Source organism: Anolis sagrei, chromosome 9 (assembly GCF_037176765.1).
Source record: "Anolis sagrei isolate rAnoSag1 chromosome 9, rAnoSag1.mat, whole genome shotgun sequence".
NCBI classification, from domain to species: Eukaryota; Metazoa; Chordata; class Lepidosauria; order Squamata; family Dactyloidae; genus Anolis; species Anolis sagrei.
Genome location: NC_090029.1, coordinates 5794685 through 5818628, shown reverse-complemented (window position 1 = coordinate 5818628; position 23944 = coordinate 5794685). Strand labels below are relative to the sequence as shown.

The following is a 23944-nucleotide window of genomic DNA, read 5'->3' as shown; positions in this document are numbered from 1 at the left end:
AGAAGCAACACACCATTACTTTTTAACAACCTCTTAAAACCAGTTCTCCATGTTTGCCTAGGACCCCATGAAAGTGGGAAATGTTGGAAATCGCAACCTCCCAAGACTTTCACTATTTGTTAATGTATATGAATAGATGAATAGACAGATAGAGAGAAAGATAGGTGGGCGGGTGGATAGAATGGTGGATAGATGGGTAGATCTAAAGATGGATGGATAGATGAATAGACAGATAGGTAGAAACATAAGTGGGTAGGTGGGTAGATAGATAAGTTGATAGAATGGTAGATAGATAGGTGGGTGGGTGGGTAGAAAGACAGAAAGATATAAAAATAGGTGGATGGATAGGTGAATGGATGGATAGAATGGTAGATAGATAAGTAGTGGATGTGTGGGTGGATGGATGGATAGGATAGGTAGATAGATGGATGGATGGATAGATAGATAGATAGATAGATAGATAGATAGATAGATAGATAGATGAATGGATCAACAGATAGATTGGCGGGCGGGTGGGTGGTGGATGGATGGATAGAATGCTGGATAGATGGGTAGATTGAAAGATGGATGGATGGATAGATGAATCGACAGATACAAACATAGGTGGATGGATAGGTAGGTGAGTGAGTGGGTGGATAGATAAGTAGATAGAATGGTAGATAGATAAGTGGGTAGGTGGAGAGACAAGTAGATAGAAAGATAGGTGGATGGTTGGATAGAATGGTAGATAGGTAAGTAGTGGGTGTGTGGATGGATGAATAGACAGAAAGAGAGAGAGAGAGGGATAGATGGATAGATGAGTAGATGGGTAGATGGGTATATCAAAAGATGGATGGATGGATAGATGAATAGACAGATAGAAACATTGGTGGATTGATAGATAGCTGAGTGAGTGGATGGATAGATAGTAGACAGAATGGTAGAGAGATAGGTGAGTGGATAGAGAGAGGTAGATAGAAAGATAGGTGAGTGGTGGACAGATAAGATGATAGAATGGTAGACAGATTGGTAGGTGTGTGGAAAGACAGAAAGATAGAAAGATAGTGAATGGATAGATGAATGGATGGATAGAATGGTACTGTGTGGGGGTGGATGGACAGAAGGAAAGATAGACAGATAGATAGATAGATAGATAGATAGATAGATAGATAGATAGATAGAGACAGACAGACAGACAGACAGACAGACAGACAGGGGGAGGGAGGAGGGAGGGAGGGAGAGAGAGATGGATGGATGGATGGATAGATGGATAAATGATGGATAGATGATGGATAGATGATGGATAGATGGTTAGATCGAAAGATGGATGGATGGATAGATGAATATACAGATAGAAACAGGTTGATTGATAGGTAGGTGAGTGAGTGAGTGGATGGATAGATAGTAGATAGAATGGTAGATAGATAGGTGGATAGATGGATAGATGGGTAGATGGGTAGATAGATAGGTAGTGGGTGGATGGATAAATGGGTATGTAGAAAGATGGATGGATAGATGAATAGGCAGAAAGATGGATAAATGAATGGATAAGTGGATGGATGGATAGAATAGATAGATAGATAGATAGATAGATAGATAGATAGATGATAGATAGATAGATAGATAGATAGATAGACAGACATATAGATAGATAGATAGATAGATAGATAGATAGATAGATAGATGATAGATAGATAGATTCATGGATAGATCAACAGATAGATCTGCAGGTGGAGGGTGAATGGATGGATAGAATGCTGGATAGATGGGTAGATTGAAAGATGGATGGATGGATAGATTAATCGACAGATAGAAACATAGGTGGATGAATAGGTGAGTGGATGGATAGATAAGTAGATAGAATGGTAGATAGATAGGTGGGTGGGTAGAGAGACAAGCAGATAGAAAGATAGGTGGATGGATGGATAGAATGGTAGATAGATAGGTAGTAGGTGGGTGGACAGACGGGTATGTAGAAGGATGGATAGATGAATAGATAGAAAGATGGATGGATGGATGAATAAGTGGATGGATGGATAAGTGGATGGATGGACGGATTGATAGACAGACAGACAGACAGACAGATTGATAGAATGGTATATATTAGGTGCATGCATGGGTGGGTGGATAGGTAAAAAGATAGATAGATGGGTAGGTGGATCATGAATAGAATGGTAGACAGATAGGTGAGTGGAAGGGAAGTGGAAGGGATAGTTGGGTGGATAGACCAATACAAAGGTAGACAGATGGATGGATGGATAAATAGGTGGATAGATGGATAAATGGATGGATCAACAGATGGGTCGGCGGGTGGGTGGATGGATGGATGGATAGATGGGTAGATTGAAAGATGGATGGATAGATAGATGAATAGACATGGCTGGTGGAATAGACGGTGACCATTTCTAAACAAGGTTTGCTGGGGAAAGCAGAAGCAACACAACATGACTTTTTAACAACCTCTTACAACCAGCTCTCCATGTTTGTGCAGGACAACATGAAAGTAGAAAATGTTGGAAATCACAACCTCCCAAGACTTTCACTATTTATTTGTTAATGTATATATTTGCTAACCTGTATTCTATGTGTATGCTGAGTTGCCAGTTTGCCTTATCTCTTTGGTGTGGGAGGGGGTTATAGACATGTGATTCTACTGAGCATGTTCAGACTCAGGACTCCATTTTGTGTTCAGTTTGCTTCCCACCTCAGCAGAGGTGGATGGATCGATGTGTTTAGACTTCAATTAACAAGTATGCCTGAATTCAATTTCTGCATGTATGATTATGGACTTAAGTGAGATAAAGACTATGGACTGTTGATAAAGGATGTTGATATCTTGTGTACTCAACCCAAGGAAGAAACAACATTCTATTCATAACTGAACTTTAACAAGAAATGTGCTTGTATGGTGAATTAATACAAGTTGTTTATGAGCAAACAAGATATGTTATTTTTCAAAGAAGACTTTGTTTTTTTTAATCTCTGAGTGCATATTTTAATTAAGATGTTTCAAGGGAGTGTGTATCTTTTGCGTAATTACAACTGCAATGTCAACTTCAAAGAAACAACCATCTTCTGCTAACCAAATATCTTTTTGTAGTGGCATGTCTTTATCCTTGGCAGTTTAATGACATGGTTTGTCAGTTTAACAGCTGAGTTACCTGTGTGCCATTACACGAATGCTTATGTTGTTCAAAGGGTTGACTTCTAACAAGGTCATGCTTTTCAAAAGGTGGTCTCCACATGTTCATGGAGATTAACATTTGCCAGATGGATGAGACATCATTTTTACCTTTTCAATAAGGTTATGGTGCAGTACTGTAAATTTATTTATTTACAGTATTTATATTCTGCCCTTCTCACCCCGCAGGGGACTCAGGGTGAATTACAATGTACATATACATGGCAAAATTCAATGCCATAGACACACAACATTGGGTGTGATCCTGGACTCATCGCTGAGCCTGGAACCCCAGGTTTCGGCGGTGACCAGGGGAGCATTCGCACAGTTAAAACTTGTGCGCCAACTGCGACCGTACCTTGGGAAGTCTGACTTAGCCACGGTAGTCCACGCTCTGGTGACATCCCGCCTTGACTACTGCAACGCTCTCTACGTGGGGCTGCCTTTGAAGACAGCCCGGAAGCTCCAATTAGTCCAACGGGCGGCAGCCATGATACTAACAGGAGCGGGGCGCAGGGAGCATACAACTCCTCTGCTGCACCAGCTCCACTGGCTGCCGATATGCCACCGGGCTCAATTCGAAGTGCTGGCGTTGGCCTTTAAAGCCCTAAACGGTTCTGGCCCAACTTATCTATCCGAACGTATCTCAGCCTATCAGCCCACCAGGACCCTAAGATCTTCTGGAGAGTCCCTGCTCTCTATCCCGCCGGCTTCACAAGTGCGGCTGGCGGGAACGAGAGACAGGGCCTTCTCTGTGGTGGCCCCTCGGCTTTGGAACACCCTCCCTATAGAGGTACGATCAGCCTCCTCGCTGATGGTGTTTCGGAAGAGACTGAAGACATGGATGTTTAAACAAGCATTCGGTTAATCCGTTGCAACGAATTTTGATGACTAAAGGACTGGTAATCATGGACGACGAATTTTGGATTGTGATTTTAGTTACGAGATGCATGGGATTATTATTGGTGGCCCAATAATTTGTATTGTATATGTGTTTCATGTTTTAAATTGAATACTGTTTTTAATTGTTTTTAACTTTTTAGTTGTTGTAAACCGCAATGAGTCGCCGACTTAGGCTGAGATATTAGCGGTATACAAGCGCATAAATAAATAAATAAATAAATATTTAACATTCCAGCTTCTAGCCACCAGGGGAGCTGTCGCTTCACCGTCCATTTGTGACACTGATGAAGTACTTCCTCCTTCTTTGCATGCTTGCTGGAGATTTTTATGGCCTCGTAAATTAGTTAAATTAGCCTCCCCACATAAGTGGTACTTAAATTTCCTACTTGACAGATGCAACTGTTTTTTGGGCTGCAAAGGTCAATAACAAGCTACACAAATTGGTTGGAAGCTCACTCCGACCCAGGCTGGCTTCGAACTCATGACCTTCCAGTCAGTAGTGATCTTAATGCAGTTATTTCTAAGAGGTTATGGAATTTCCAATTTAAAAATAGCAAATAAATTGCTGGATTTTTAAAAACTCTATAGCAGGCATAGGCAAACTTTGGCCCTCCAGATATTTTGGTTTTCAACTCCCACAATTCCTAACAGCCAGAGTTGAAGTCCAGAACACCCGAAGAGCCAAAGTTTGCCCATGTCTGCTCAACAGTGGCATCAAACTGTATTAATCCTACACCTTAGGGTATAGGCGCACCCTAAGCAACAGTCACGATGCAATAACAGCTAATGAGAATCATCAACACTGAGTACTGATGGGTACTGAGGGCTCGTATTAAATCAAGCCATTAAAAGTGCCATTTAGAACAATATCGATTTAACATTTAGCATTTTTTTTAAAGGGGGGGGGGGTGTAAAACCGCCCTAAACAAGAAGAAGGCTAATTGGGCCGCTCAACGCTGTCACAGATAAGGCGCTTTCCAAGGCTCCCTCACTCCTTAATTGTCTCCAAGTTGACAGTCCTGGTTTCACGTAGACACCGGGAAATTAATTCTTTCGCTATTTGGCACAAGGAGGCACTTAAAAGTCAACAGAGATATTCACGGTTTGATTTCCAAAGGAATATAAAAACCAACCAAAGCACATTGGATGTCGGAATCCAGAAAAAGTAACTTTTCTAAGCCAATTGAGCCATTGATTCAGTTTTTCAATGGGGAAGAATGATAATGATGGGGTTATGGGTCCAGGGCCTCTGTGCAATGGAAAAACTCTACATCTTTATATCCTCCAGAACAATTCTATGGACGATTTCCAAAAGGATTGATCCAGAGAACCTACAAATGCTCAGAGAAGTTGTGGTTTTGCAAGGCCTTTAGCCTTCTCTGCCCAATGACAACTGGGCATTCTATCAATTTATCTATCCACCCACCTACCTATATATCCATCCACCTGTGTTTCTATCTGTCTATTCATCTATCTATCCATCCATCTTTCGATCTACCTACCTATCCACCATCCTATCCATCAATCAACGCACTAATCCATCTACCTACCTTTCTAATTATGTCAATTCATCTATCTATCTATTCATCTATCCATCCATCTACCTTTCTATCTACCCATCCATCCATCCATTCACCCACTACCTATCTATCTACCATTCTATCTATCCATCCATGTATCATGTCAATCCACCCTTCCTGCCATCCATCCATCCATTTACCTATCTTTCTACCTGTCCATCCACTCACCTATCTATCTACCATTCTATCTACTTATCTATCCATCCATCCACTCACCCACCCACCCACCTACCTACCTATCCATCCACCTACGTATCTATCTATCTGTCTATTCATCCATCTATCCACCCTACCTATCTATCTACCTAAACATCTATCCATCCATCCACCCACCCACCCACTAGCTATCTACCATTCTATCCATCTATCCATCTATCCATCTATCCATCTATCCATCTTTCCATCTATCCATCCATCCATCCATCCATCCATCTATCTATCTATCTATCTATCTATCTATCTATCTATCTATCTATCTATCCACCTATCTTTCTACCTATCCATTTACCCACCTATCTACCATTCTATCTACTTATCTATCCATCCATCCACTCACCCACCCACCTACGTACCTATCCATACACCCATGTTTCTATCTATCTATTCATCTACCCATCCAGCCACCAGCTATCTACCATTCTATCCATTTATCCACCTATACTGTCTATTCCTCCATCCATCCCTCCATCCCATCCATCCATCTCTCTATTCATCAATTCATCCACCTATCTTTCTACCTATCCATCCACCCACCTATCTACCATTCTATTTATTTATTTATCTATCCATCCATCCACTCACCCACCCACCCACCTACCTGTCCATCCATCTATCTTTCTATCTACCCATCCATCCACCCACCCACTACCTATTTATCTACCATTCTATCCATCCATCCACCCACCTATTCTGTCTATTCATCCATCCATCTATTCACCTATCTTTCCACCTATCCACCCACCCTACCTATCCATCTACCTACCTTTATATCTATCTGTTGATTCATCTATCTATCTACCTATCTATACATCTATACATCCATCTATCTTTCTATCTACCTACCCATCCACACACCCACTTCCTTATATATCTACCATTCTATCCATCTATTTATCTATCTATCTATCTATCTATCTATCTATCTATCTATCTATTCATCAGTCTATCCACCTATCTTTCTACCTATCCATCCACCCACCGAGCTATCTACCATTCTATCTAATTATCTATCCATCCACTCACCCACCCACCTACCTATCCATCCACCTATGTTTCTATCTTCATCTATCCATCCATCTTTTGATCTACTTGTTTATCCACCATTCTATCTGCCCAGTGACAACTCCCATAGCATTGAGCCACGGCATTTAAAGTGGTATTGAACTGCTTCAATTCTACAGGGCAGACTGAATGACAGCTGTAAGAAACCATTTCCATGATGCCAAATTCCACAGTTATCCCCCCCCCCCCTGCAAGAACAGATGCATGAAAAGACAACAATGTTTTCATAATGGCAAACTTTCAGAAAATAATAACAGAGATATAGACAGAGCTCTCTTTGGGCTCCTGAACAGGAAATTAAATTGGAGATGGCTTTGTGCTTGTTTGGTCTCCAAAGAAACACTGCTCTGTGAAAGGCGGGCATTTAAAGATTGGCATTGCAGGGTAAGTAAAACTAATAAGGTGGGTTCTGCAATTATGGAGATCTTCTATGGTTGTGCACAGATTTAATCATGCAAACGCAAATGCTGCACCACTGCAGGCTAACACAATGGGATCTCATTGCACACTGCCCTGGATTTCCAAAGAACTGTGTCAGCGTTCCACCTGCAGAGACATTGACCTATTCATTATATCAGGGAAACAAAATGGGTCTTTTTCCTTCCAAATGACTCACTTAATTCGTACGTTTCCTAACAAGCCCAATGCTGCAAGCAAAGGATTCTGAATCACCCAGCAAGGCCGGTGGGAAGCAAACGGCAAACAAGAGAGAAAGAGAGAGGGAAATGGAAAATAATGGCATGGAGTGCCGAAACAAAAGGGTTCCGTGTCTGTGGGTTTGCATTTTGCAGATCTAGGGCTGCATCTACACTGTAGAATGAATGCAGTTTGGCACCACATCTTCCAGCAGTCACCAGCCAATCCCTCTCAAATGCCAGAGATACAGCTTAATGGTGTAACAATAGACAATGTTGACCATTTCTGCTACCTTGGCAGCCACCTCTCAACCAAAGTCAACATTGGCATCGAAATACAATACCGCCTGAGCTCTGCAAGTGCAGCATTTTTCCGAATGAAGCAGAGAGTGTTTGAGGAACGGGACATCCATAGGGAGACCAAGGTGCTTGTCTATAAAGCTATTGTCCTCCCAACCCTGCTACATGCCTGCGGAACGTGGACTGTTTACAGATGTCACATGCAACTCCTGGAATGATTCCATCAGTGCTGCCTCCGGAAAATCCTGCAAATCTCTTGGGAAGACGGGCACACAAACGTCAGCGTGCTGGAAGAAGCAAAGACCACCGGCATTGAAGCAATGGCCCTCTGCCATCAACTCTGCTGGACCGGCCACGTTGTCCGGATGCCCGATCACCATCTCCCAAATCAGTTGCTCTACTCTGAACTCAAGAATGGAAAATGGAATGTTGGTGGACAGGGAAAGAGATTGAAAGATGGGCATAGACACTGAGAACTGGGAAGCCCTGGCCCTTGAGCGCTCCAGCTGGAGGTCTGCTGTGACCAGCAGTGCTGCAGAATTTGAAGACGCATGAATGGAGGGTGAAAGAAGCATGAATGGAGGAAGGCACGTCAAGCCAACCCCAACCGAGACCGCCTTCCACCTGGAAACCAATTTCCTCACTGCGGGAGAACATGCAGGTCAAGAATAGGGCTCCATAGTCACCTATGGACCCACCCTGGAAGATTATCCTACTCAGACAACGAGGGGTCACCTAAGTAAGTAAGTAATTAAGTAAGTAAGCACCGCATCACCTGCCTTGGCTCATTGGTATTGGATTCTGGGAAATGTAGATTTGCAAGATCTTAGGGTCCATCTACACTGTAGAATGAACGCAGTTTGGTATTGCTTTAGCTGCCATGGCACAATGCTATGGAACCTTGGGGGCTGTAGTTTCACAAGGTCTTGGGGTCCATCAACAATGTAAGACTAATGCAATTTGACCCCAACTTTAGCTGCCATGGCTCAATGGTATTGGATTCTGGGAGATGTAGTTTTCCAGGGTCTTAGGGTCCATCTACACTGTAAGATTAAAGAAGTTTGGCACCACTTTAGCTGCCATGGCTAAATAGTAATGTATTCCGTGAGTTGTAGTTTTCCAAGGGCTTAGGGTCCATCAACAATGTAAGATTAATGCAATTTGACCCCAACTTTAGCTGCCTTGGCTCATTGCTATTGGATTCTGGGAAATGTAGATTTGCAAAATCTTAGGGTCCATCTACACTGTAAGATTAAAGCAGTTTGGCACCGCTTTAGCTGCCATGGCTAAATAGTAATGTATTCTGGGAGTTGTAGTTTTACAAGGTCTTAGGGTCCATCAACAATGTAAGATCAATGCAAATTGACCCCGCTTTAGCTGCCATGGCTAAATAGTAATGTATTCTGGGAGCTGTAGTTTTACAAGGTCTTAGGGTCCATCTACACTGTAAGATCAATGCAAATTGACCCCACTTTAGCTGCCATGGCGCAATGGTATTGGATTCTCGGAGTCGTAGTTTTACAAGTTCTTAAGGTCCATCTACACTGAAGAATGAATGCAGTTTGACCCCAACTTTAGCTGCCATGGTTTGATGGTATTGGATTCTGGGAGATGTAGTTTTACAAGGTCTTGGGATCTATCTACACTGTAAGATTAATGCAGTTTGTCACTGCTTTAGCTGTCATGGCTTAATAGTAATGTATTCTGGGAGTTGTAATTTTGCAAGGTCATAGGGTCCATCTGCACTGTAAAATGGATCTTGTTCTGTTGAGGCGTCATGAATTTATAAGGAATTGATAATAATTGTTGATTTTGTTGTAATGTGTGATGTGTTTTAACTGTATATTACTGTATAACTTGCACTGTGTAAACCGCATTGAGTCGCCTAATCTAGGCTGAAAAATGCGGTATAGAAATAAAGCAAATAAATAAATAAAATGAATGTAGTTTGGCACCACTTTATCTGCAATGGCTCAATGGTATTGGATTCTGGGAGATGTAGTTTTGCAAGGTATTTAACCTTCTCTGCCAAAGTGTGCTGGTGCCTGCCCAAACTATAAATCCCACCGTTTCATACCACAGAGCCACCGCAGTTCCAAGTGGCACCAAATTGCATTAATTCCGCAGTGTAGCTGCACTCCTTTTGAGAACGTTTTGGATTTAGAGGTCAAAGGCTCGGCAGCTGTATCTGCAATTAAAATAGTTAGGTATAATGGGATGAAATTAGGGGAAATGTATCCAGCACGAACCAGGTTGCTTGCTCTAAATGCGTGGGCGAGGACGGCGCATCAATGCAGCACTGGAAGCGCACTGTTAATGGCTTCGCACTGACTAACCAAACTGTAAAATATGTTCCCTTGGCCTCTGTAATTATAGGCAGAACAGATGGTGGAAGCTTTAAATATATAAAAAACACAACACCCCTATTTAAAACGAAAAAAGCGTTTTGCATCTCTGTATCCTTCCGAAAAAATATATAATTCACTTCATTTTTGGACCTTATCTATTTTCTTGGATTCAGCATAAGAAGAAAGTCAGCAATGATGTGAGAGCCAGACTATAACCTTCAGAGAGAGATCTGAGTTTGAATCCTTGCTCAGTTACGGAAACACAATGAGTGAGAATCACACTCTCTCAGCCTCAAAGGAAGGAAAGGGGAAGCCAGAAATGAAAACACAGCAATAGGGTTCACCATATAGCAAAAATAACTCCCAAATTATCCCAAAGTGTGGGGTAATTGCAGCTTTAAGTTTCATTTAAGAAAGGAAAGAAGAAGAAGAAGAAGAAGAAGAGGAAGAAGAAGAAGAAGAAGAGGAAGAAGAAGAGGAAGAAGAAGAAGAAGAAGAAGAAGAAGAAGAAGAAGAAGAAGAAGAAGAAGAAGAAGAGGAGGAGGAGGAGGAGGAGGAGGAGGAAGAGGAAGAAGTATAAGCCGACCCAAATATAAGCCGAGGCACCTAATTTTATCCCAAAAAACTGGGAAAATGTATTGACTCAAGTATAAGCCAAGGATCCAATATGCATCCAATATGGGTCAATTTCAAAATAAAAATTGGTACCAATTTGGTTCAGGCTGTCGAGGTCCTGAACCGGTGCCTGGCCGCTGTAATGATCTGGATGAGGGCGAACAAACTGAAATTAAATCCAGACAAGACAGAGGTACTCCTGGTCAGTCGCAAGGCCGAACAGGGTATAGGGTTACAGCCTGTGCTGGACGGGGTCGCACTCCCCTTGAAGGCGCAGGTTCGCAGCTTGGGTGTGACCCTGGATTCATCGTTGAGCCTGGAGCCCCAGGTCTCAGCGGTGACCAGGGGAGCATTTGCACAGCTTAGGCTCGTGCGCCAGCTGCGCCCGTACCTTGGGAAGTCTGACTTGGCCACGGTGGTACACGCTCTGGTCACATCCCTCCTCGACTACTGCAACGCTCTCTACGTGGGGCTGCCCTTGAAGACGGCCTGGAAGCTTCAGCTAGTCCAGCGCGCGGCAGCCATGTTACTAACAGGAGCGGGACGCAGGGAGCATAAAACGCCCTTGCTGTTCCAGCTCCACTGGCTGCCGATCTGCTACCGGGCCCAATTTAAGGTGCTGGTGTTATCCTACAAAGCCCTAAACGGTTCCGGCCCAAAATACCTTGCGGACCGCATCTCGCCCTATGAGCCCACGAGGGCCTTGAGATCGTCTGGGGAGGCCCTTCTCTCGATCCCGCCTGCTTCACAGGCACGTCTGGCGGGGACGAGAGAGAGGGCCTTCTCGGTGGTGGCCCCCCGGCTGTGGAACACCCTCCCTGTTGACAGCAGACAAGCGCCCTCCCTTATGTCTTTCCGAAAGAGCCTAAAGACATGGCTATTTGAGAAGGCATTTAACTGAGTGCTACATCAATTGGTAATGACAACTGGAACGGAATATGGTTTACGAGATTGGTTATGATTCTACGATATGACAGAGCAGATCATTTAGTGTAATTATATTATTGTGTATTAGTGATATTGCTTTATTGTAAATTGTTTTTATATGTTGTACACCGCCATGAGTCGCCCTAGGGCTGAGAACGGCGGTCAACAAATGCAGCAAATAAATAAATAAATAAATAAATAAATAAATAAAATTACATTATATATATATATATATATATAGTTTTAAAATAAGTTAGGATAATAAATCATATGTGTTATTATCTTCTGCCTGGATATAGCCAGGCCTACTGTATTTATTAATAATAATAACAACAACAACAACAACAATATCCTGCTTTTCCTCTCTTAAAAGAGACTCATGAATACGTATCACTTCCATTTTGCAGATCCCAAGTGTGGCACAATGAAAGAAAGAAGCCATTTCCGCTGCTTAGTGGAGGAGAAACGCCTGGTTTGCAGGATCCCAATCACAAAAAGTAATGAGCCTTAGGAAGGCCTTAATGGTCCCCATGCTAAAGAGGCGCACTGATAAGCTAATATGCATTCACAATGATGATTTTTATGGACCTCCAGCTGATTGGAAATCCCCAAACAGGGATGTTAATATGAAGTGGAAGGAGCCGGTTCCTTTGGAAACAGCCTCCCAGCTCTCCTTGGAAACATAAAACTGTATAGGAGTGGCTTTTCTGGGATTTGAACCCAGGACTGAGAAGAGTCAATGCTAATAAATCCAAGTTTCTAATATATATTGTATCTATACATCTATATAAATAAAAATGTAATGTTCGTTTGTGGGATTAACAGAACTCAAAAACCCCTGGGTGAATTGGCACCAAATTTGGACACGATACACATAACAACCCAATGTATGTTCTCCACTCAAAAAAAACCACGAAAACAAAAAGCAGAAAGGACTTCTGAACTGCATGTCCACAAAGGAGAAACTGCATGTCTACAAAGAAACCCATGGCCACGTCCCCTCCTCCTCGCGGGGAAACAGCCGGCCGTTAAAGCTTGAGGAGCCAGGCGCGTGTGCATGCCCCCCACACACACACACACACAAGCAAGAGTGGGCACCATGGGAGTGGAAGGGGAGGCTTGCCGCATGGAGCCCCTTCTCTTTCCCTTCTATGCCAGGAGGGCGGTCTCCTCCTCCTCTACATTTCCCTGTTGGAAGAGGCCAGCGGGTGGGGGACGGACTTTCTGTAGACCAGTGGTTCTCAACCTTCTTAATGCTGTGACCCCTTAATACAGTCCCTCATGTTGTGGTGACCCCCAACCATAACATTGTTTTTGTTGCTACTTCATAACAGTCATTTTCCTACTGTTATAAATCATAATATAAATATGCAAGATGTATTTTCATTCACTGGACCAAACTGGGCACAAATACCCAATGCACCCATATGTAAATGCTAGTGGGGTTGAGGGAGGATTGATTTTGTAATTTGGGAGTTGTAGTTGCTGGGATTTATAGTTCATCTATAATCAAAGAGCATTCTGAACTCCACCAGCAATGATTTTGAACCTAATTTGCCGCACAGAACTGCCATGACCAACAGTAAAACACTGGAAGGGTTTAGTGGGCAATGGCCTTGAGTTTGGGAGTTGTAGTTCACCTATATTCAGCGAGCACTGTGGACTCATGCAATGGTGGATCTGGACCAAACTTGGCACAAATACTCAATATACGCAAATGTGAACACTGGTGGAGTCTGGGGAAAATAGACCTTGACTTTTGGGAATTGTAGTTGCTGGGATTTATAGTTCACTACAATCAAAGAACATTCTGAACTCCACCAGCAATGATTTTGAACGATTTTGAACTCCACCAACGATAAAATTGGCTCAAACTTCCCACATGGAATCCCCATGAGAAAATACTGTGTTTTCTGGTGGTCTTTGGCGACCCCTCTGACACCCCTTCGCGACCCCCTCAAGGGTCCCGACCCCCAGGTTGAGAAACATTGCTGTAGACCCTTCTTTCTTTTTTAACTCTTTCATTTCTGTTTGACCTGTTCGCCTGTCTCCGGCAACACGAGCACACATTTAACACACACACACACACACAGGAGGTAGCTGCCTCTGCCACACTCCATCCGAAAGGACTCCCTTCCCTTCTTTCCTCCCTCCCTTTCTTTCATTTTCTCCCTTCCTTTATTATTTATTATTAAACTTTATTTGTACCCCGCTAGCATCTCCCAAAGGACTCGATGCGGCTTACTAAGGCCAAGGCCTCAACACAACAACATAACAAATACAACTCAAAGCTTCCTTCCCCTTCCTTTTCTCCCCTCCTCCTTCCTTCCCGTCCCTCCCTCCTTCCTTCTCCTTCCTTTCCTTCTTTCCTTCCTTCCCTTCCTTCCTGTCCCTCTTTTCTTCTTCCTTTCCTTCTTTTCTTTCCTTCCTCCCTTTCTTTCCTTTTCTTCCTTCCTTCCTACCCCCTCCTTTCCTCCCCTCCTCCTTCCTTCCTGTCCTTCCCTCCTTCCTACTCCTTCGTTTCCTTCTTTCCCTCCTTCTCTTCCTTCCTGTCCCTCCTTTCTTCTTCCTTTCCTTCCTTTCCTCCCTCCCTCCCTTCCTTTCCTCCTTCTTTCCCTTTCTTCATTTCCTTCCCCTTCTTTTCCTTCCCTCCTTCCTTTCTTCACCCTCCTTCCTTTCCCTCAGAGACATCAGAGAAGCCTCTCACAGGATGGTAACACATCTGGGCGTCCCCTGGGCAACATCCTTGCAGACGGCCAATTCTCTCACACCAGAAGCGACTTGCAGTTTCTCAAGTCACTCCTGACACGGAAAAAAAATCATCATCATCATCATCATCACCAATTCGAATTACTAAGAGATGTTGCTTGAAATCCCTTTTGGGGAGCAGACGTTCCCACTGACTTGGCATGCAAATGAATGCGTTCGTTGGCAGATTTAAACACTCCGTCATTTTGTATTTTCGCTTGGAATCACTGTGACAAGGGCTATTTATTCTTTCCTGCAAACGCCGTCATCGCAGATATATAAATACCGACATTGTAAATGCATACAAATAACACAAGCAAAGGGTGGGATCTATTTTTGTACTCTCTCTCTCTCTATATATATACATACATACACTAGCTCGAGGACCCAGCGGTGCCTGGGTTACTTGAGAAAGGCATTGTTTGTTTTTCAAAGTTTGATAATGTTTATTAGAAAAATGCCAGTCTTTGCTTTTGTTTTTTATGAATGCTCCAAATACAAAATGCATAAGGATGTAGGTGAACTACAATTCCCAGAATCGTGGGTCAATCACTCCTCAAAACCCTGCCATTATTCAAAGCTGGCCATGTTGGGTCTGTGCGCCAAGTTTGGTCCAGATCCGATATCAGCCGAGTTCAGTGCTCTCTGGATAAGGGTGAACTGTAACTCCCAGAATCCCAGGGCAATCACGCCCAAACCCTGACAGTATGCACAGTTGGCTATGTTGGGTCCGTGTACCAAGTTTGGTCCACATCCAATATCAGCTGAGTTCAGTGCTCTCTGGATAAGGGTGAACTATAACTCCCAGATTCCCAAGGCAATCATGCCCAAAGCCTGCCAGTATGCATAGATGGCTATGTTGGGTCCGCGTGCCAAGTTTGGTCCAGATCCGTCATTGGTTGGGTTTACCGTCCTCTCTGGATGTAGGTGAACTACAACTCCTATAAATCAAGGTCAATTCCCCCAAACCTGGTCATAGGGGTTCTGCGTGCCAAATGTGGTCGAGGTCCATTATCAAAGGGGGGGGGGGGCTCAGAGTGCTCTGCCTTGATGCAGGGTGAGCTACAACTTCCATCCTGTTGAGTCAGTCTCCCAAACCCCTCCAGTCTGTTCAGATGCTGATCAATTCCTCTCTGTTTGCTGTGTGCCATAGGAAAGGGTAGGAAAGTGTTAAGGGAGGCCGTAGGCGGGGTCATGCAAATTCCACACAAGGAACCCTGGGGTGCCCGCCAAATCCACACAAGGAACCCTGGGGTGCCTGCCAAATGAAATCTAGGATGAAATTGTCCCAGAAGGAAAGCATTCCTTGGATGGTGGGTCGTAGTGTTTGGGTTGGGCTACAACAACAAAAACAACAAGCAGTAACAACAACAACAACAACAACATGTTCATGGCAATGTCAGTTGAGAGGGTGCGTTTGGAGGCTTCTCAGCACTTGGAACTATAGCCTGTTTGTAGGGGCCAGAGGCTGTCTGTCTAAGTGGACACCTCTGCCACATACACATTAAGTGTATAGATTTATTATGTGTATAGATTATACACACACACACACACACACACACACATATACACACACACCAATGAGTATATTACATGTATACGGATATAGATATAGATATAAATAGATATCAATGCTATGTGTTAAAACACAAGTGACACCAAGAAAAGTACCAACTGACTCCATTTCAGAATGCCCAACCAATCTATATATATAAAAAGCTTAAGGGCTTAATTAGGCGGTCAAAAACGGAAAAACCACCGGACGAAATCTCACCAAATTTGGCCTGCTAATACCTCTTCCCCCAAGGTATGACCAACAACCCTCCAAACACCAATATGCAACAACACAAACTCACAATACCCTAAAAACACGGAGTAGGCGCAGAGGCCTCGGGAGGAATACGATGAGGAGGAAGGACTCCATTTCCCAGCTTCCCCCGTGCCCAAGTCTTCCTCCGCATGCGCACTGCTACCTGCCTGCCTCCCTCTACCCCATCGCTCCCGCCGCTGCCTCACATACACAGAAAGATTGCGACCCCAGCCTGAGAAAGCCCACCAGGCCCATGTAAGCACTAACGGCCGGGGAGGGCATGGAACCTGCGGGGGGCCGCCGAGGCAACACAAACAACACGAGACGGGAGGCCCGCCATCTTCTCCTGAGCTGGGGGCTCGATTTCTGCCGCGGCCCCACGCCCCTCTTGCCTTCGGTGGCCTCCAAACCTGCCCAGGGGGAGGTGGGTCTCTCCAAACTGGTTCTCCTGCCCGTTGCTTTTTCACTTTGATACGAGACGGGACCTCCATCCAGAGAACACTGTGGACTCAAACAATGATGGATCTGGACCAAACTTGGCACAAGCACTCAGCATACCCAAATATGAACACAGATGGAGTTTGGGGGAAATAGACCTTGACATTTGGGAGTTGTAGTCACTGGGATTCACTGTTCACCTACAATCAAAGAGCATTCTGAACCCCGTGAATGACAGAATTGGGGCAAACTTCCCACACAGAACCCTCATGACCATCAGAAAATACTTAAGGCCATCCAGTCCAACTCCCTTCATCAGGGCAAGAAAATGTAATCAAAGTCCTCCTGACAAAGAGCCATCCAGCCATAGATAGATAGAGAAAGATAGATGGATATGATTCACACACAGAGAGATATAGTATTATAGATTTGAAAGGGACCCCTGAAGAAGGACAATTATATGTTGCATGTTCCAGAGTAGGCAAACCAGACACTCTCCACATCAACATTGACAAAGAAACAAGAAGAAATACTGTTTACCCACAAGCAGAAAGGAATTACATATATTAGAAACCAACACTTTCTCATTACTTTATTTTCCAGATCACCAGACTGGGCCACAGCAACGCCTGGCAGGGTCCGCTAGTCTTATATAAATAAAAATGTAATGTTCGTTTGTGGGATTAACAGAACTCAAAAACCACTGGGCAAATTGACACCAAATTTCGACACTATGCCCCTAACAGACCAACAAGTGACCATCACTCAAAAAATAGATTCATTCACTTCACCAAACTTGGCACAAATAATAGATTTGAATACTGGTGGGATTGGGGGGATTGATTTTGTCATTTGGGAGTTATAGTTGCTGGGATTTATAATTCACCTGCAATCAAAGAGCATTATCAACTTCACCAATGATGGAATTGTACGAAACTTGGCACACAGGACTCCCATGACCAACAGAAAACACTAGAAGGGTTTGGTGGGCATTGACCTTGAGTTTGGGAGTTGTAGTTCACCTACATCTCTGTGGATGGCTGTGGATGGCTCTGGACCGAACTTGGCATGAATATTCCATATGCCCAAATACGAACACAGATGGAGTTTGGGGGAAATAGACCTTGACATTTGGGAGTTGTAGTTACTGGTATTTATAGTTCACCTACAATCAAAGAGCATTCTGATCCCCACGAACAATAGAATTGGGGCAAACTTCCCACACAGAACCCCCATGACCAACAGAAAATACTTAAGGCCATCCAGTCCAACTCGCTTCACCAGGGCAAAAAAATGTAAAAAGAGCTCTCCTGACAAAGAGCCATCCAGCCATAGATTAGATAGATAGATGATAGATAGATAGAAAGATAGATAGATGATAGATAGATAGATAGATAGATAGATAGATAGATAGATAGATAGATAGATAGATATGATTCACACACAATATAGTATCCTAGATTGGAAAGGGTCCCCTAAAGGAGGACTATGATATGTTGCCTGTTCCAGAGTAGGCAAACCAGATAATCTCCACATCAACACTGACAAAGAAACAGTAAGAAATACTGTTTACCCACAAGCACTAAGAAATCACATATATTAGAAACCAACACTTTCTAATTACTTTATTTTCCAGATCAACAGCAACACGGGACAGCTAGTCTATATAAATAAAAATGTAATGTTCGTTTGTGGGATTAACAGAACTCAAAAACCACTGGACGAATAGACACCAAATTTGGACACAATACACCTATCAGGCCAACTGCTGAAGCAGGGAGCTTTGAGATGGTAGAACAGAAGTTCTCTGAAGCTCTAGGTGCTCTTGCTGCCTATTACAGGGAAAACCAGCTGATCCCTAATCCATCTAAAACACAGACATGTGCCTTTCATCTCAAGAACAGACAAGCATCCCGAGCTCTGAGGATCACTTGGGAAGGAATCCTACTGGCACATTGCAGCGCACCCAAATACCTGGGAGTCACTCTGGACTGTGCTCTTACCTACAAAAAGCACTGCCTGAACATCAAGCAAAAAGTCGACGCTGGAAATAATATCATACGAAAGCTGACTGGCACAACCTGGGGATCACAACCAGACACAGTGAAGACATCTGCCCTTGCGCTATGCTACTCTGCTGCTGAGTATGCATACCCAGGTGGAATACATTTCACCACGCTAAAACAGTGGATGTGGCTCTTAATGAAACATGCCACATTATCATGGGGTGTCTGCGCCCTACACCACTGGAGAAATTACACTGTTTAGCTGGTATTGCACCACCTGACATCCGCCGGGAAGTAGCAGCCAATAGTGAAAGGACCAAGGCAGAGACATCTCCAGCTCATCCCCTGTTTGGGTATCAGACAGCATATCAACAACTTAAATCAAGAAATAGTTTTCTAAGATCTACAGAGACACTCGCTGGAACACCCCAGCAAGCAAGAGTCCAAAAGTGGCAGGCTCAAACCCAGAACCTCAATCAATGGCTGATACCAAATGAGAGACTCCCCCCTGGACACACAGAGGACTGGGCAACTTGGAAGGCGCTGAACAGACTGCGCTCTGGCACCACGAGATGCAGAGACAACCTTAAGAAATAGGGCCACAAAGTGGAATCCACGACATGCGAGTGTGGAGAAGAGCAACCCACTGACCACCTGCTGCAATGCAACCTGAGCCCTGCCACATGGACAAGGGAGGGCCTTCTTACAGCAACACCAGAAGCACTCTAAGTGGCCAGATACTAGTCAAAGGACATTTAATCAACTACCAAGCCTGCAAACTTTGTGTTTTGTTTGTTTGTTTGTTAAAAATGCAATGCAACTGTTTGGTCTGCCCCTGACACGATAAATAAAATCTGGCCAACAAGTGACCATCACTCATAAAAATACAGAAAAACACAGCGGATAGGATTTAAAATCCAAAAAAGCAAAACAACGCTACAGCGCAAGTGCAAAAATGACCCCCTCTGGCAAACAAAAGACACAATAGCATATCCACACTCTCTTCCAGACTACAGCTCCCAGCATCCCCTAGACTGGGCCCTTTAGGAGAGGAGGAGGATCCAAATGCACTGCTTCCAAGGTCAAGCTTTCTTCTCCTTGGATTTCTTTGAGAGCATCCCTGTCTCTGCATATTTCCAGTTTTCTATTCCTGGACTGCATCTCCCAGCAATCCTCCAGATAGATAGGTTAGAAAGAGATAGATCTATGAGAGAGAGAGAGAGATGATAGATAGATAGATAGATAGATAGATAGATAGATAGATAGATAGATAGATAGATAGATAGATCAGGAGGACTGCTGGGAGTTGCAGTCCAAGAATAGGTAGAGAGAAGAAGAAAGGGGAGAAAGAGGAAGCGAAAGAAAAGGGTGGGAGGAAGGGAAGAATAAGAGAAGGAAGGAAAGAGTGAAAAAGGAAGGGAAAGAAAGGGGGAAGGGAGGGAAGAAGAAGTGAAGGAAGGAGAGAAAGAAAGAAAAGGGGGGGAGAAAGGAAAGCGGGAAGAAAGGAAGCAAGGAAAGAAAAAAGAGGGAGGGAAGGAAGGAGAGAAAGAAGAGAAAGGGAAGGAAGGAAAGAAGGAAGGAAGGAAGGAAGGAAGGAAGGAAGGAAGGAAGGAAGGAGAAAAACAAAGAAAGAAGAAAGAGAGAGAGGGAAGGAAGGAGAAAAAGAAAGAAAGTTGAGGAAGAGGGAGGGAAGGAAAGAAAGAAAGAAGAGAAAGAGGGAGGGAGGGAAGGAAGAGAAAAAGAAAGAAAGAAAGAAAGAAAGAAAGAAAGAAAGAAAGGGGAAGCAAGGGAAGAGGAATAGAAGGAAGGAAGAAGAGAATGAAAGAAAAAAGGGAAGGAGAGAAAGAAAGGAGGAGAGAAAGAGGGAGGGAAGGTTGGCCACAGCAACGCGTGGCGGGTACAGCTAGTCAGAAATGAAGAGTCAAATGCTTCCCAGAGCAAGACCATCTCACCTGAAAGGTCTTTTCCCTTTGGATGGCCAAACGCCAGTGTGTCTACACTACAGAGTTAATACACTTTGATCCTGCTTTAACTGCCATGGCTCAAGGCTATGGAAGCAGAGGAGCTGTCTGGTGAAGCGCCAGGCCTCTTTGGTAAAACTACAATTCCGTAGCATGGAGCCAAGGCCGTTGAAGTTGAACCAAACTGCATTAATTCCACTGTGGAGATGCGCCCACAGACAAACTTATTTTCTAAGAAGTAGAAATCCAAAGGGTTGGAGCACATCAATCATCACACGCCTCCGCAGGTTACTGGTGTTGACGCCGGGTGGGCAGGCGGACACGCTATTTCGAGGGGATGTAAGATTATACGTGGTTTTGAGAAAGTGGGTAAGGAGAAGCTTTGCTCAGCAGATGTTTCTACACTTTACTTTCAATGCAGTTTGGCATCATTTTAACTGCCAGGGTTTGGTGCGATGGAATTTGGGAGTCTGACATTTGGTGAGGAACCTACACTGCAAGCTATAGACCTTGTCCAGTCACAACTCCCAATGCCTAACTGCATTAACTCCGCAGTGTAGATGGAACCCATAGAGAGAACATTTCGCTAGGGCAGCATTTCTCAAACTGGGGGTCAGGACCCCTGGGGGGGGGTCACGAGGGGGGTGTCAGGAGGGTCACCAATAACCATCAGGAAACACAGTATTTTCAGATAGTCATGGGGGTTCTGTGTGGGAAGTTTGGCCCAATTCTATAATTGGTGCGGTTCAGAATGCTCTTTGATGGTAGGTAAACTATAAATCCCAGCAACTACAACTCACAAATGTCAAGGTCTATTTTCCCCAAACCCCACCAGTAGTCAATTTGGATAAATTGAGTATTCGTGCCAAGTTTGGTACAGATCCATCATTGTTTGAGTGCATAGTGCTCTCTTTATGTAGATGAACTACAACTCCAAAACTTAAGGTCGATGCCCAGCATTTTCCAGTATTTTCAGCTGGTCATGGGAGTTGTGTGTGCCAAGTTTGTTTCAATTCCATCGCTGGTGGAGTTCAGAATTCTCTTTGATTGTAGGTTAACTATAAATCCCAGCAACTACAACTCCGAAATGCCAAAATCAATCCCTCCTAACCCCACCAGTATTCAAATTTGGGCACCAATATTCAAATTTGGCCCAATTCTATCATTGGTGGGGTTCAGAATGCTCTTTGATTGTAGGTAAACTCTAAATCCCAGGAACTACAACTCCCAAATGCCAAGGTCTATTTTCCCCAAACTCCACCAGTGTTCACATTTGAGCATATTGAGTATTCATGCCAAGTTTAGTCCAGATACATCATTGTTTGAGTCCACAGTGCTCTCTGGATTGAGGTGAACTACAACTCTCACACTCAAGGTCAGTGCCCACCAAACCCTTCCAGTATGGTCATGGGAGTTCTGTGTGCCAAGTTTGGCTCAATTCTATCATTGGGGGAGTTCAGAATTCTTGCCCTGGTGAAGGGAGTTGGACTAGATGGCCTTAAGTACAGGGTTAGTCAAAATGCATAGGCCAATAAGCCATTCAATTGAATGGCTTATTGGCCTATGCATTTTGACTAACCCTGTATTTTCTGTTGGTCATGGGGGTTCTGCACCCAGTATGCCGATAATGACTGCGACCAGCCTGATGGGCTTGTGCCAGTCCCAGAAAGGTGGCCTTCTGCAGCTGGCAGATAGTAATTTTGTCAGCACCGATTGTGTTTAAGTGCAGGCCAAGGTCTTTAGGCACTGCACCCAGGGTGCCGATAACCACTGGGACCACCTTGACTGGCTTGTGCCAGAGCATTTGCAGTTTGATCTTTAAATCCTCATATCGTGTGAAAAAGATCTTGGAGTCCTCATGGACAACAAGTTAAACATGAGCCAACAATGTGATGTGGCGGCAAAAAAAGCCAATGGGATTTTGACCTGCATCAATAGGAGCCTAGTGTCTAGATCTAAGGAAGTAATGCTACCCCTCTATTCCGCTTTGGTTAGACCACATCTGGAATATTGTGTCCAATTCTGGGCACCACAATTCAAGAGAGATATTGACAAGCTGGAATGTGTCCAGAGGAGGGTGACTCAAATGATCAAGGATCTGGAGAACAAGCCCTATGAGGAGCAGCTTAAGGAACTGGGCATGTTTAGCCTGAGAGGAGATATGATAGCCATGTATAAATATGTGAGAGGAAGCCACAGGGAGGAGGGAGCAAGCTTGTTTTCTGCTTCCTTGGAGACTAGGACATGGAACAATGGCTTCAAACTACAAGAGAGGAGATTCCATCTGAACATGAGGAAGAACTTCCTGTGAGAGCCGTTCAGCAGTGGAACTCTCTGCCCTGGAGTGTGGTGGAGGCTCCTTCCTTGGAAGCTTTTAAGCAGAGGCTGGATGGCCATCTGTCAGGGGTGATTTGAATGCAATATTCCTGCTTCTTGGCAGAAAGGGGTTGGACTGGATGGCCCAGGAGGTCTCTTCCAACTCTTTGATTCTATGTTTCTATGACATATAATGGTAACAGAACAGAAATCAAAACTCATGATTGGAAGTTGACTTGATAAACAACAACAACAACAGTTTCCAGGACAACAACAACTGTTCCAAGACAACTTGAGGAAGCTGGACGCTGCCTGAAAAACCTAACATAGTCATCAATGCTGCTTTGCTTGCAAAATACCAGCTCTGCCAATCTGTTACTGCAAAGCAGTCAACTCACCAGCCAGCCATGCATGGCCCGCCTGTATTATGATAATTAAATCAATAATCGCGCCTCTTGTTTGCCACGGCGCGATGATAAATGAGCTTTGTACCTACCGCTATGGACAGAATACGAATGAGCGCGACAGCCTGCCGGTAAGAGCACGCCTGTGTCATGCGAGAGATTTCGGGGAGACGTTGGGACGAAAAACAAGGAAGGTGCCATGTAGATGGCATCTCCCTTTCCCAACATACAAGATGGAGCTAAAGGTGAGTGTGGAAAAGGAGACTGGAGCAACAAATCAAGTCTCAGGTGTTTCCAATTCCTTGGCTTCAGGAGGAAAGGAGAACCAGGTGCTGGATTAAAACTAAGAGAAGGAGGCCAAGAAAAGGAAACCAGCAAACTTTGGACCGGAGCTAGAAGATGCAGGATAAGATGTGGGCTGAAGTTATCTCTTTTGGACTTAGAATCATAGAATCAAAGAGTTGGAAGAGACCTCATGGGCCATCCAGTCCAACCCTATTCTGCCAAGAAGC

The 23944-nt window shown here is 44.1% G+C and overlaps 1 protein-coding gene and 1 pseudogene across 3 annotated transcripts in view; both read right to left on the bottom strand.

The window, feature by feature from the left end:
• The window catches only part of APBA2 (amyloid beta precursor protein binding family A member 2), a 114248-nt gene that overhangs the window by 65254 nt on the left and 25050 nt on the right, over window positions 1-23944 (bottom strand). The window lies entirely within an intron of this gene.
• Window positions 113-23441, bottom strand: LOC137097619 (uncharacterized; annotated as a pseudogene).